Source organism: Mobula hypostoma, chromosome 14, assembly GCF_963921235.1.
Source record: "Mobula hypostoma chromosome 14, sMobHyp1.1, whole genome shotgun sequence".
In the NCBI taxonomy this organism is placed as follows: Eukaryota; Metazoa; Chordata; class Chondrichthyes; order Myliobatiformes; family Myliobatidae; genus Mobula; species Mobula hypostoma.
Window position 1 is genome coordinate 53,107,269 of NC_086110.1, and position 15,382 is coordinate 53,122,650.

A 15,382-nucleotide genomic window follows, 5' to 3' on the forward strand; every position below is an offset into this window, starting at 1 on the left:
TGAATCCCCGGGGCTGAGGGTCTGCCTGCCCCAGAAGGGAGATAAAAAGGAGCGACACACACATCTAGACAGAGTGCGCTCGTGGCACTAACAAAAAGGACATGTGAGTCAAAAAGAAAACAAGGGGAAAACGGGGCTAAATTAACATAACAAAGATGGCGATGATTGGAACCATTACAATATTTGATAGTGGCATTGAAGACTGGGCAACTTACATTGAGAGAGAGGGCTAACAGTGTTAATGATGACAAAAAAGCCAGAGTCTTACTCAGTATTATGGGAGCTAAAACATACAGGCTGCTACGGAGCTTGTAAACCCCCGAAAAGATAGCTGAAAAAATGTTCGAGCAAATAGTAGACACTCTCCAACAGCATTTAAACCCCAAACCACTGTTCATTGCTGATTTAAATTTTACAAATGGAATCAGAGCAAAAATGAAAGCATTTCTGAATATTGTACTGAATTGCGCAAATGATCAGAACATTGTCAATTTGGAGCTGGTCTATCGGACGCATTGAAGGACATGACTGTGCAACCACACAGAAGCTCCTGTGTGAAAAAGACTTTTCATTAGAGAAGGCGCTGAACATTGTAATATCAACGGAAACAGCAGTACGGGGTGCTTCAGAGATACAACAAAAATCTCTGGAATATGCTACAAATAAAATGTCACTGAACAGAAATGAAGGAAAGAAATGTTGCTATTGTGGGAACATGTCACATGACTCTGATGACTGTTGATTTAAAGACAAAGAATGCGGAAACTGTGGCAAACAGGGCCACATGGGCAGAGTATGCAAAGCTAGTAAACAGCAGAAAAAGGACAAAATACAGAGAAAGAAGAAACCCCAGAAAGGAAATACAACAATGTACATAAAATGGAAGAAAGCAGTTCTGATGAAAACGGCTCTGATGAAAGTGAATTGTCTTGTCTGCAACTTCACAGTATGAAAGAGTCAGATGATTGAAGAATAATATGGATCACTCCACAAGTGGCAGGCGTGAGACTGAAAATGGAGTTGGACATGGGCTCAGCTTAACAGTGATTTCTGTACATGACTACAAACAACTGTTTTCTCACATACCTCTGAAACGAACTGAACTACTCAGGACAGAAAGTGCATCCCAAAGGCAAAATTAAATTAACAGTGACCTACGGAGACAAAACACAGCAGATGAACCTCTATGTACTGAAAAATGGAGGACCACCGTTGCTGGGATGGGAATGACTCAGGAAAATCCAGTTGGATTGACACACCATCAAGGCACTAGATGTGTCAACAAAGGAGGGCAGCGGGGAAGATGTCCGCAGCTCTCCTCTCACTCATCGTCGACTATTACAATGACGGGGAGGAGCTAGACAGCGTTGACGATGAGGACGAAAGCAGTATCTGTGGCTGCGACTCGGATGAAGATACAGAGGGTGCAAGTGAGATAGATATTGCCAATAAGCAGGATGATGAAGTCTACCTGGAAGTGAAAGAACAGATGTACTAGGAGAAATTAACATCTCTCAAAAGACAGCTACAGCAGTTATAGGAAGGCACTTTGCAGGAGTATCAGAAAAGGATGAAGAAACTAGATCAACAATACAAGGAGAGAATACGAAATGCGGAGCTTTTTCTGCAACTGGCAACAGAACAAGTGGAAAGGAATTATATTAAAGAGAAGAAGGCAGCAGTGAAAGAATTTGAAGATAAAAAGATTCAGTTAGAAGAAAAGAAAAAGATGATTGAGAATGAAAGGCTAACAATGGAACTCACAGGAGATTCTATGGAGGTAAAGCCAATAATGACTAGGAAACTAATGAGGAGACCTAATGACCCTGCTCCAGTTACAAACAAAAGATGAAAACCTGCACCTGCACAGTTAAATTACTTGTTAACAGACGAACAGTTAATAAAAGATCTGCGAACTCTCAGTAAGCTTAAATTTCCTAAAAGACCAGCATCTCTGTCTTCTCCTGAGCATCTTCCCAGCACTTCTGAATCACCAGCATAAAGATATGAAGCATGAATAGAAGATGGAAAGTTATATTGCGATAAGAGATGGTATCATAAAGGTCAGGCTGTCTATTTAGAATCTAAGGAGAATACAAAGATTGGCTGTGTAATTAACTCAGTTGGAACAAATGAGAAATGGGTAAGGAAGACAAGTGATAGCACAAAGATGCTTATATATCTAGGACAGCTGCACAGAGGAGTCTTCATTATATGGAGGCGATCTGCTGCCTAGAACTCTTAGCGAGTTGAAGGCGCACATCTTCTTAACTCCCTATGCTCAGAGGTCAACTGTTCATGACTTTTATATGGAAATCTGTATTAAAACAAACCAGTTTATTGACAGACTGAAGAGCACACTATTTGAAGACACTTTCCAATACCATCTCAGTTTGATGATTGTACATATTTTTAAAAATAACATTCACCTTTTCACGGATTTCAATTTGCTTTTGTCATCTTTGCAAGATGGAGGTGACTACTATTTATGGCTGGAACCTGCTAATTTGTGGATTGCTGAATTTATTCCAGACAATGGAGAGAAGACCTACTTGCTTCAGTGCCTGACAATCTAGAGAACACTCCCCTCCCCCAGAGACTTGAGTTATAGGTGGGTCTTAGACCAAAAGTAAAAAAAAAGGCTTGTTATAATTTGATATTATTGAGTTGCTAAGTAAACAAATGGTAGGTGTTTGTATGTTAAGGGTAAACGTATTTGTTTAACATAATGCCCCAGTAAAAAAAAACAGTTGATACACTATTAAAATAAAAGGGGAGGGACTATAATAAGGGACTACTTTATGTTTTAGTAACACATCGTTGCATGCGCTATTAGGCGTGTATTGTGCATGCGCTATTAGGCACGTATTGATCTGTACATGTGTGCCGAGTTCGGATTATGCCAGTAAAGAACCATGAAACTTAGCTCCCATCTCCAGCGCTTTTATTAATAGCATTGTTGTGTAACCAGGCCACATACTCAACAGAAACAAAAAACATTTTATAGCTGGAAGCATTAATAGTTCATTGAAAATGCTCTTTGCAGAACTGCAATGCTGTATGGTAAAGAGAAGAGGATTTAACAATTAAGTACCAAGTAGTTGATGCCTTTCGTATTGTACATTACTTCTTGCTCTATTTGTATGGAGTAACAGATATGGGAATCTAAAAGCTGATAACCAATTCCCTTGCCTTGCATTAGAGCAACACAGCACTGGTGGTATTCTGAGAAGTGAGTCTATGAGTGGAACAGTTACATGGCAATGCTGTGAAATATCATGATTGTACATGATATTATATTATTTGTAGGAAGGGATATCTTAACTTATCAACCCAAATACAGCCATTAAAGTCCTTCTGAGACCACTTATTCTGCTTTAGGTTTAGAGAGCTGTAATCCACATGTTCTGCCATATTTTGAGGTGTTGCTGGTTACTTCATTAGGTCTGTCCAATTCCCAAAACCTATTGTTTTTAAATGAAACATGACCCAAAAATTGGTTTGTGCCTCCTGTAATATAACATTGGATGTCCAAACCACTTTGTTTGAACTCCAGCTTGAAAAATTTCCCTGCTGTACAATTTGAGCTTGTAACTTTTATCCATAAATGTCGAAATCTTTCTTCTTTTCAAAGTATGTGTAAAACACTAGATGTACTTTCAAAGCTGTTCTCCAGTGGTACTGTATTTTACTTTTGTAACATGGGAGTTTCATGATGCAAAGAAAAGCAGGAAATGCTAGAAACACTTGCAGGTTAGACAGCATTTGTAAAATGAACTTTACTAGAATAGGGGAAAGAGATTTAAAAAAAAACAAACAAGAGGAAATCTACCGATGCTGGAAATCCAAGCAACACACACAAAATGCTGGAGAAACTCAACAGGCCAGGCAACATCTATGAAAAAGAGTACTGTCGACATTTTGGGCTGAAATACTTGAGCAGGACTGAGAGAAAGAGTGAAAACAATTTAGTTTGAACTGGAGGAGGTGAGGAGAGAGATAACTACAACAAGGGAATACCCCTGAAAGATGAGGGGTGCTCTGAGGGTAGGGGAGGGAGGGAAAGTTAAAAGAAAAACCTGGAAAGGTACAAAATGCAGAGTTGTAGGATATACCCTGGAGAACATACTGAGCTAACGGAGAGAAGGAAAACCAAGCTGATGGAAAATTCAAGTGGCTGCAACAGGGAGCAGCGAGTCCCCTCTGTAGACTGACCTCATGTGCTCAGTTCAGCAAACTAGTCACTCAATACAATTCTCTGAAGTTGAGGAGATTTCAATGTCAACATATTCCAGTACACTAGATTAGAAGGAGTGCAAGTGAATTCTACCTCACCTGGAAGAAGTATGATTTCAGGGTGGTCAGAAGGAAAGACCTTAAAAAGGAAATAGGTGCTGCATCTCATTGTGATTGTACAGGAAAGTGACTTAAGAAAGGAAGAGGTTAGTGGAGGCCTACAAATGGTTGTAGGACCCAAGAAGAGAGAAATCCCTTCTGAATGCTGAAAGAGGAGGGGAATATGTGCCTGATGGTGGAGTCTGGTTGGGGTTGGCCAAAATTCTGAAGGATGGTCCTTCGTATGTAGAGCTAGTAGGATGGAAGTTGAGGACCAGAGTGCCCCTGTCCTTGGCCAGTAGGAGGAAGCATAATGAGAGCAGAGGTGCTGGAGATAGCTGCAAGGAACTCTGCTGATCACTATTGTCCAGGTTCAGGAATAAGGAAGACATTGTGGAGACTTTTCTGTGGTCAGTCTCATCAGCAGACCGGCTATGACTGAGCCTCAGGAACCGAGAGAATAAAATGGAAAACCATACAGGAGGCAGAGTGGGAGGAAGTCTTTGATATGAAAAATTATTGCTCTTGACACACAGTTTGCCATTCCTAAGCTTTTACATTTTCTTTGCAGATTCCGGTGTCTGTAATTTTCAGTTAAGCACAGTTGGACGGTTGAAGTTTGTGAAGGTTTCTTGTCTTAGACAGTGGAATAAAATGGGCAAAAATGCACATCAAGAAAAGCTGACATTCAGGACAAAGCCACCCCACAGCACATTAAGCCAGCTATGCAAAATTTTGCTGGGTCAGGTCACTTGAATGATTAGCATAAGCTTTCAACACGGATATTGCCAGCAGCTCCTCAAATGGGGCATGAGGAAAAGCTTCCTAGGAGATCAATTTTAAAAGAAGTGTGACATATAGTGACGAATGTTGTTTCAGCCTTTGCCAAGGCTGCTGTGGGAGGGGCAGTAATGAAGTACCAGGTGATGTGGAGGGCTGTTTCATAAGGAGCTGAGCTGATGTACTGCTACTTAACATAGATAGGTGGAAAGAGAACTGCCCATAACATATTCAGAGGGACTTTGTGGTCCTTATTAATGAAAGGTAAATGCTAGGCTCATTTTACACGATGCATAAATGTCATCTATGGGTATTTGGTCTTCTGTCAAATATTTTACAAACATATTGCAAAGTTTTCACATCACAGAATGAGGTCAACAATCCCTATAAATCCATAGTAGTACTAAAGCCTTCTCCTGTGTATCATTCAACCCTATTATTCTTATCACTTATCCCTTTGTAAGTTTCTTTATTGCTGAGTTCCTGTGATTGTGAATCCCATATTCTAACTACTTTCAATATTCAGGATTGTTTAACATCATTTCCTGTACAAGAAGAATGAAATAATTGTTGCTCTGTATCTGATGCAGCACAACAAAACCACAAAAGATGAAGAACAATGATAAAAAAAACACAATAACTATGAACACATACAATGGCTTATACACATAGATTGATTGTATGTCCATAATGTGACACTATGGTGACTGATACGTTAGGTGACTGATGGGGAAGTAATAATGTAATGATGGAGTTAGTGGGTGGAGAAGTTGACCAGAATTACTACTTGAGGAAAGTATCTGTTTGAGTCTGTGGTCCTGGCATGGATGCTAACTAGCCTCCTCCCTGATGGGAGAGGGACAAAACATTCCCACTGATATGATGGGCAGTTTAGACTACAAGTTGTGGAGCCATAGTGCACTTTCTGTACCAAGCTGTGGTGCAGCATGTTAGGATGTTCTCCTGTGTACCTGTAGATGACATGAGTATGGATGTGAAAAGCCCAGATCTCTTCATCCTCCTCAGAAAGTAGAGGTGTTGGTGAGCTTTCTTGACTGTGCAGGATGTGTTCTTGGACCATGAGAAGTCATGTGTGATATGCACTCCGAGGTGATCAAAACGGGTACACTGGTGTGCCGCTGATGTAAAGGGGATTATGAATGGTATGAGTTCTCCTGAAGTTGATAACCATTTCCTTTCTCTTACTGACATTAAGGAAGATGTTATTTGCCTGGCACCAGACCTCAAGCTCTTCTGTCTCCTCTTCGTAGGCGGTCTCATCATTGTTAATATAACAAATTTTCTTCTGAAATCCCTGTAGATATATTAGTGATCACATTGCTGGAACTAATTCCTTCTGTCTACCCTTTCAGAACAAGGTCTTTAATCTGAAGAATTTGCCAACTGATTTCTAGCTGATCTGATTCAAGTCAGTGGTTGAACCATGCACAGTCCCTGGCTGTCAGCGACCATACCTTGTGCTGAAAGATTGCTCTTTTCTGAATCTTTCTCTAATTTCTTTTACATCATAGATGTTTCAGAACTGGTAAATTTTACTTGGGTCATACATTGGGCTTATGGAATACTTGCCTCCATTGGTTAAGGCAGAAAATATAAGATCATTAGACCATAAAATATAGGAGCAGAATTAGGCCATCTTATATTTCCTGTAGCATGAAGATCAAACTCAATCATTCCCGGGATCATTCTTGTGAATCTCCTCTGGAACCTCTCCAATGCTAGCATATCCTTTCTCAGATAAGGGGCCCAAAACTGCACACAATACTTCAAGTGCAGTCTGACCAATATCTTATAAAACCATAGCATTATTTCCTTGCTTTGATACTCGACTCTTCTCAGTATGATTTTTCTAGGAGCAAAAGAATCTGAGGTGTACAAAACAAATGGGGACCAGGACAGGTGAACTAGGAGATTGTTTTCCTTTGGCAGAGAAGTCAGTAATCAGAAAGTAACACACATCAAAGTTGCTGGTGAACGCAGCAGGCCAAGCAGCATCTGTAGGAAGAGGTGCAGTCGACGTTTCAGGCCGAGACCCTTCGGAAGGACTAACTGAAGGAAGAGATAGTAAGAGATTTGAGAGGGGGAGGGGGAGATCTGAAATGTTAGGAGAAGACAGGAGGGGGAGGGATGAAGCTAAGAGCTGGAAAGTTGATTGCCAAAAGGGATATGAGATCATGGGACAGGAGGCATAGGGAGAAAGAAAGGGGGAGGGGGGAATCCCAGAGGATGGGCAAGGAGTATAGAGAGGGTCAGAGGGAGAAAAAGAGAGAAAAAATATATAATAATAATAAATAAATAACAGATGGGGCACGAGGGGGAGATGGGGCATTAGCGAAAGTTTGAGAAGTCAATGTTCATGCCATCAGGTTGGAGGCTACCCAGACGGAATACAAAGTGTTGTTCCTTCAATCTGAGTGTGGCTTCATCTTTACAGTAGAGGAGGCTGTGGATAGACACGTCAGAATGGGAATGGGATGTGGAATTAAAATGTGTGGCCACTGGGAGATCCTGCTTTCTCTGGCGGACAGAGCGTAGATGTTCAGCAAAGCGGTCTCCCAGTCTGCGTCGGGTCTCGCCAATATATAAAAGGCCACATCGGGAGCACCGGACGCAGTATATCACCCCAGTTGACTCACAGGTGAAGTGATGCCTCACCTGGAAGGACTGTTTGGGGCCCTGAATTGTGGTAAGGGTGGAAGTGTAAGGGCATGTGTAGCACTTGTTCCACTTACACAGGTAAATTCCAGGAGGGAGATCAGTGGGGAGGGATGGGGGGGACGAATGGACAAGGGAGTTGTGTAGGGAGTGATCCCTGCGGAATGCAGGGGGGGGGGAGGGAAAGATGTGCTTAGTGGTGGGATCCCGTTGGAGGTGGCGGAAGTTACAGAGAATAATATGTTGGACCCGGAGGCTGGTGGGGTGGTAGGTGAGGACCAGGGGAACCCTATTCCTAGTGGGGTGGTGGGAGGATGGAGTGAGAGCAGATGTACGTGAAATGGGGGAGATGCGTTTAAGAGCAGAGTTACGTGAAATGGGGGAGATGCGTTTAAGAGCAGAGTTTACGTGAAATGGGGGAGATGCGTTTAAGAGCAGAGTTACGTGAAATGGGGGAGATGCGTTTAAGAGCAGAGTTACCACCCCACCAGCCTCCGGGTCCAACATATTATTCTCCGTAACCCTCACCTACCACCCCACCAGCCTCCGGGTCCAACATATTATTCTCCGTAACTTCCGCCACCTCCAACAGGATCCCACCACTAAGCAAATAGGGTTCCCCTGGTCCTCACCTACCACCCCACCAGCCTCCGGGTCCAACATATTATCCTCCGTAACTTCCGCCATCTCCAACGGGATCCCACCACTAAGCACATCTTTCCCTCCCCCCCCCTGCATTCCACAGGGATCGCTCCCTACACAACTCCCTTGTCCATTCGTCCCCCCCATCCCTCCCCACTGATCTCCCTCCTGGCACTTATCCGTGTAAGCGGAACAAGTGCTACACATGCCCTTACACTTCCACCCTTACCACAATTCAGGGCCCCAAACAGTCCTTCCAGGTGAGGCATCACTTCACCTGTGAGTCGGCTGGGGTGATATACTGCATCCGGTGCTCCCGATGTGGCCTTTTATATATTGGCGAGACCCGACGCAGACCGGGAAACCGCTTTACTGAACATCTATGCTCTGTCCGCCAGAGAAAGCAGGATCTCCCAGTGGCCACACATTTTAATTCCACATCCCATTCCCATTCTGACATGTCTATCCACGGCCTCCTCTACTGTAAAGATGAAGCCACACTCAGGTTGGAGGAACAACACCTTATATTTCGTCTGGGTAGCCTCCAACCTGATGGCATGAACATTGACTTCTCTAACTTCCGCTAAGGCCCCACCTCCCCCTCGTACCCCATCTGTTACTCATTTTTATGCACACATTCTTTCTCTCACTCTCCTTTTTCTCCCTCTGTCCCTATGAATATACCTCTTGCCCATCCTCTGGGTCACCCCCCCCCCTTGTCTTTCTTCCCGGACCTCCTGTCCCATGATCCTCTCGTATCCCCTTTTACCTATCACCTGTCCAGCTCTCAGCTCTATCCGTCCCCCTCCTGTCTTCTCCTATCATTTTGGATCTCCCCCTCCCCCTCCAACTTTCAAATCCCTTACTCACTCTTCCTTCAGTTAGTCCTGACGAAGGGTCTCGGCCTGAAACGTCGACTGCACCTCTTCCTACAGATGCTGCTTGGCCTGCTGCGTTCACCAGCAACTTTGATGTATGTTGCTTGAATTTCCAGCATCTGCAGAATTCCTGTTGTTTGCGTAGTAATCAGAAAGTGTAAGTTTCCATATGAAGCAGTGATGCAGCATGTTAGATGTTCTCTAGGTGGAATAATTATAAGGGATTTGAAGAAAAAATTCTCACTTGTAAAGTAATAGGAGTTTGGAGCTTGTTGTCAGAAAGGGAGGTGGAGGTATTTATTCACACCTCGTTTAACTGCACTGAGGATGGTATTTGAAGAGCTGACATCTAGAGGGCTACCAGCTCAGATAAAATGAATAAAAATTCTAAGACGTCTTATTTTGCTTAGTAAGAATATGCTGAATGGCAGCCAAGAGCAGTTTTCAATCCCAAAGTGCTACTCCTGGTGGACTTTTTGTAAATTTATGTAGAGTTACTTTTTGCATGGAACATAGAACAGAACAGAACAGCACAGGAACAGGTCTGTGCTGGCTAAGCTGCCAGTTTAAACTAATTCCATCTGCCAGTACATAGTTCATTCTCTGCCTGTTCATGTGTCTGTTAAAAAAAATGCCTCTGAAATGTCACTATGGTGTTTTCTTCCATATCAGAGTGTAATGCACTGTAAGGTTTCATTGCTAATGTAATGGTTTCTCTGTAGCAGCAATGTTTGGGTTGTGACTAGAGATAATGGGGGCTTTGGAATGTGCACCATTCAATGAGAAGCACGTTGTTCTTTCTTGTGGGTCTGAGAGAAGGGATTTTGCGGTCTTTTGTCAGGGAGAGATGGAGAGAGAAGACATGAGTGGAGAGAGTCGGTAGACTGCTGGACGGAGTGAACTTGGAGCGAGGGTCTGAGGGCCCGTGACACTCGGAGGAGGTCGATGGGCAATGAATGGATGGAACCATGAGCTCCAACATGCGCATTAGACTGTTTCATGTGTTGGGTGCGTTCCGGGCACCGCTGCATTCTTCGCAGTGATGTATCGGTCCGCGGCCTGGAGGTTGGGGACCACTGCGCTAGCTGAACCTGAGGTTACAAGAGAAAACAATCCAAGTTTATCCAGTCTCCCCTTCTAGTTACTACTCTCTCATCAAAGCAACATCCTGCTGAATGTTGTGTGCACTCTCCCCAGTCTCCACATCCTCTGCAATTATGAAATTTGCTTTCTTTATTATCAGGTTTGCTTCTATTGTCATTTTCAAAGAGTTGCGAACTTACATTTCAAGATTCTTCTGTATCTCATTGCTTCTAAATGTCCTGCAGTTTAGTGTATATGTTCCTCTTACACTTGCCCTCCCAAGTGTCCGCATGTCCAGATTGATCTCCCATCTGCCATGTTTCTCCCCACCTTTCTAACTGGTCTGTATCCCACTAAATCCTTACAAACTTCTGCAATATCCACAACTTGACCAGTTATTGTGTCATCTGCCAATTTCCGAACCATCTCACCTGCATTTTCATCCTAATCATTTGAACATACCAGAGCCAAAGAAATTTAAAGTTTTATGGTGAGTAAAGCATTGCGTTGTTCAATTTAGCAAGCAAATGTATGCCTGGAGATATTTCAGATGTGTCTTGTGCTCATTACTTCATATCATCTTAACAATATATTCTCCTCATCATTTCTCACTTCTGCTTTCCTTCAAGGCTTCTGTATTAGTTACGTTAACTTCTCCTTGTGTTACTGGGTTTTCTATTCCCATCATGCTTTGGTTTAAAAAAAAGTTGTCTTGTATGTATCCTGTGGAGATGTTTTAATACTAAAGTTGGGAATTTCAATTTAGCTTTTCTCCTGAGATGTACAGTGCCTTTAGCTTGCTCCTCTGAGATCAGTAACTCAGCATGTTACAAATAGATGCAAGCTCTCCTTGCAGTTACTAGTCTATAAGTTTCCTGGGGTGACTATGGGTGAACCACTTAAAGAACAGCTTTATTGTAAAATGGTTTCACATTGTACAAAGACCTTCATCTTTTCCAAATGATACTTGGTTCGGTTCTCTGTAATTGGATTTGAACTGAAAAATGAAAATGAAATGAATTCTTTTCTTGCTTTTCATAAGCTTCTCATGTGGAATTAATTGTAAAACTATTTGTTATTTCAAATGTACAAGTGTTGCTTTTCTCCATTCCAGAAAACAGATTACGTAGCAGTTTGTTTTCTCATGCCACATGTTTCAAAATTTGCGTTACCCCAGCATAAGTCATGTGAATTGCAACTTCCCTGGTATATCAGAGCAAATGTAAATTTGGACTGGATATTTACGATTGCCAGGCATGGTAATGTGCTCCAGGACTTTTGAAATGTCATCCTTCTAATGGAAATGTGCCTTCCCTTCTGCCATTGTTAATACAGCCCTTACAAACATTTCTTCCACTTGTTTGCCTGTTTCCTCTTATTTCCGCCCACCACCAACCTCAAGTAGAACAGAGTCCGCCTGCTCCTCATCTATCACCTAAGCACACTCTCTCTGCATTCAACAATTTGTCCTCCAACATTTCTGCTTGCTCTAACAGGATCCCAGTGCCAGTCACATCTTCCCCCTCCTCCTCTCTGTGCTTTCCAGAGACCTCTTTCTTCATGGCTCCTTGGTCTGCTCTTCCCTCACTGTTCCTTCCTGCACAGTGTAACACTTGTTCCTTCTCCTGCTCCTCCTCCACCCGCCAGGAACCTAAATAGCCCTTCCAAATGAGGCAGTCGGTCCCTTGCACTCCTACCTACCTAATCTTTTCCAACTAGTGTTTGGGATATGGCCTTCTCTAAATTAGTGACACCATGCATAGACTGGAGCAATGCCTACAACAGCCATCTTAAACTTCTGGTTGCAGGTCATTTCTACTCTCATTCTCTCTCCCACACTATTCTGTATATTATTGGCCTTTTCAATTCCTTCAGTTTTAGTTATCTGAACCCTATCAGCATGCAATCACCTATCCACGTAAATTTCTTCTCCCTTTGTTCTCCTTTCCTTTCCATTCCCTCTCCACGCTTGGCTCCTTGTCCCTCATATATTTCCCATCTGAATCCACCTATCCCTTACAAGCCTCTTCCACCCCCCCCCCCCCCATCAGCCCCACATACTACTATGTACTGGTAATCATTCCTTCTCTCTCAGTCTTGAAGGGTTTCAACCTGAAACATCAACTTGCATTGATGCTTGATCCATTACTTCTTCCAATGGTCTGCTTTTTGTTCCATCTAAAATCTCTTTTGTCTTCAAGCTAACACATGTGATCTTTTCCTGCCATGTACCAAACTGCTTAATGATAAATAGAATCATCATCCAGTACGTTTCTAGGCTCGCACAGGCAAAAGTAGAGCTCAAAGCACCACCTGTTGACCATCGGAGAACAGTCTCGTGACAGCTGAAAGCAGATTGTGCAATGTTCTTGCTTGATTGAAGATTATTGTGAGCAGTTTTGGGCGCCTTATCTAAGAATTGATGTGCTGTATTGGAGAAGGTCAGGAGGAGGTCACGAGTATGATCTTGGGAATGAAAGAGTTAACGACGAGGTGCGTTTGATGGCTCTGGGCCTGTACTCGCTACAGTTTATATGAATTGGGGGGGGGGAATATAATTGAAACCTATCGATATTGAAAGGACAGGGAGTTGAAAGGACAGGGAGAGGATGCTTACCACAGGTGGAGAGTCTAGGAACAGAGGGCACAGCCTCGGTGTGAAAGGACGTCCCTTTAGAACAGAGATAAGAAGAAATTTCTTTAACCAGAGGGTGGTGAATCTGTGAAATTTATTGCCACAGATGGCTGTGGAGGCCAAGTCACTGGTTATATATAAAGAGAATGTTGATAGTTTTTTGATCAGTAAAGGAATCAAAGAATACAGGGAGAAGACAAGAGGACAGGATTGAGAGGGATAATAAATCAGCCATGATGGAATGGCAGAGCAGAATCGATGGGCCTAAAGGCCTAATTCTGCGCCTGTTTCTCCTAGTCTCATGGTCTTCCAAAAAGTTGCTGAGTGGGTTGGCTGAGAATTGACTGCAGACCTCAAATACAGAGTGTACAGTAATTGATTGGAATTCCTTGGTGCTGAACTTGGCTTGATGAGTCTGAATAAATACCTACGTGGTGACACAGCTTACAGTGATTCATTGTTGGAGGCATTGGGAAAGGTGAGGCTGGTACCAAGACAGAGCTGGTGGATATTTCATTGTAGCTTTGTATCGGTTGTGATATCCTCTCCTTTCTGGCAACTTCTCTGGTTCCATGGTGGGCCTTCCGGTTAATTGCTACGGCCCAATGCAGTGTGGAGAGTGCATTTAAGAGATAATGCTGTCCTACGACTGCTGCACAGTGAAATGGTAAGGAGTGGTGCTGATTTAATCTGGTCCCATAAAACACCCCGGCGCAATTAGTTTTCACCAATTTCATGCTTATTTTGAGAGACCCAATTTGCTGCTGGTGTTAATTGCAACAATTTATGAACACACACACACACACACACAGATAAAATGCTGGAGGAACTCAGTATGTCAGGCAGCATTAATGGAGAGAAATAAATAGTCAACATTTCAGGCTGAGACGCTTCATCAGGACTCTCATATAGGACCTCGGTTTAAAACATCGACCATTTATTCCTGTCCATAGATGCTGCCTGATATGCTGAGTTCCTCTAGTATTTTGTGTGTTGCTCTGGATTTCCAGCATCTGCAGAATCTCTTGTGTTTATAACTTAATAACGCACCAGAAATAATTACAAACCAATTTCATGGTATGTGTTTTAAAATTTAATTTAAAGTAGATTATTTTTGATATAATCTATACATATTTAGATCCTAGTCTATTCAAAGCTCCTTTGGGCTCTCTCCTATGCCTTTTGAATGACAAAATGAAAATTAATTGTCACAATAAATATTGCAGGGAATGGTTCTGACTTGCACATAATTGTGCTTCAATGCACTTTTAACACTTCCCTTATCAATGGACTGGGACACATTCACACAGCTTCCTGGTAGATCCATGGAAAATCACCAGGATCTTGCAGTGTTGGGATGTAGTACCCTCTGTGTTTCTGCATCTGCTCGCTGCAAAATGGAAATCGGGAATGGGTTAAGGGTCCAGCGTCTGAAACCTGACTTCTTATTCTGCTCCAGAATCTGATACCTACAGAGCGTTCTGTAATTTACTGACCTGAGGGTCTGTCTCCACAGTGTATAAGACCAATTAGCTTGAAGGCAGCTGTAGCTGGCATATGCAGCACCAGTGTTAATTTGAATAGAGCTGTCAAAACAGTAAGCTTAATTAACATTTTATTTTGGTTTATACGCATTTCTAATTAATTAGTAGCAGTTTCATATGCTTTTAAATATATTATCACTTACCATTTTTCAATCCTATTATTTATTTCTAAGAAGCTGTTTCTGACTTTTTTTTTATCAGCAGAGCTGTGTGCAACCCATCAAGGTTAGCCTGTCGGTATATCCTTCCTTCCCAGTCTAGATGTTGCTCCTGACTCACTGCATATCATTTTGCTTGGAGATATAACATGGTAACATGTCCTCTGTTTGATGAGCCCATGCCACCCGATTACACATATGTCACCGATTAACCTACGAACCCTTACATCTTCGGAATGCGTGTATATACCTGGCTGTGTGCTTAGCACCCTTCTCTGCTCACTTTCTACTGTGTTGCTAAGCACAGCTCCAAAGCCATGTTTAAGTTTGTTACGCCATATCAAACATGATGATGAAGCAGCATATAGGAGGGAGATTGAAAATCTGGCTGAGTGGTGCCACAAGTACCAATGTCAATATCAGTAAGACCAAGGAGATAATCATTGACTTCAGGAGGAGCAAACTTGTGCCTGTCCTCAATGGGGTATCAGGAGTGGAGAGCATCAGTAATTTTAAATTCCTTGGTGTTATCATTTCAGGAGATCTGTCCTGTGTCCATTAGGAAGAAAGCATGGCAGCAGTTATACTTTCTTAGAAGTTTGCAAGGATTTGGCATGTTATCTAAAATTTCGACAAACTTCTATAGATGTG

At 42.6% G+C, this 15,382-nt stretch overlaps 1 protein-coding gene and 1 pseudogene across 3 annotated transcripts in view; both read left to right on the forward strand.

The window, feature by feature from the left end:
* cdh13 (cadherin 13, H-cadherin (heart)) overlaps positions 1–15,382 on the forward strand; it is a 1,230,859-nt gene that overhangs the window by 298,432 nt on the left and 917,045 nt on the right. The gene's annotated exons all lie outside the window — the stretch shown is intronic.
* On the forward strand, positions 1,304–2,236 carry LOC134356572 (sin3 histone deacetylase corepressor complex component SDS3-like; annotated as a pseudogene).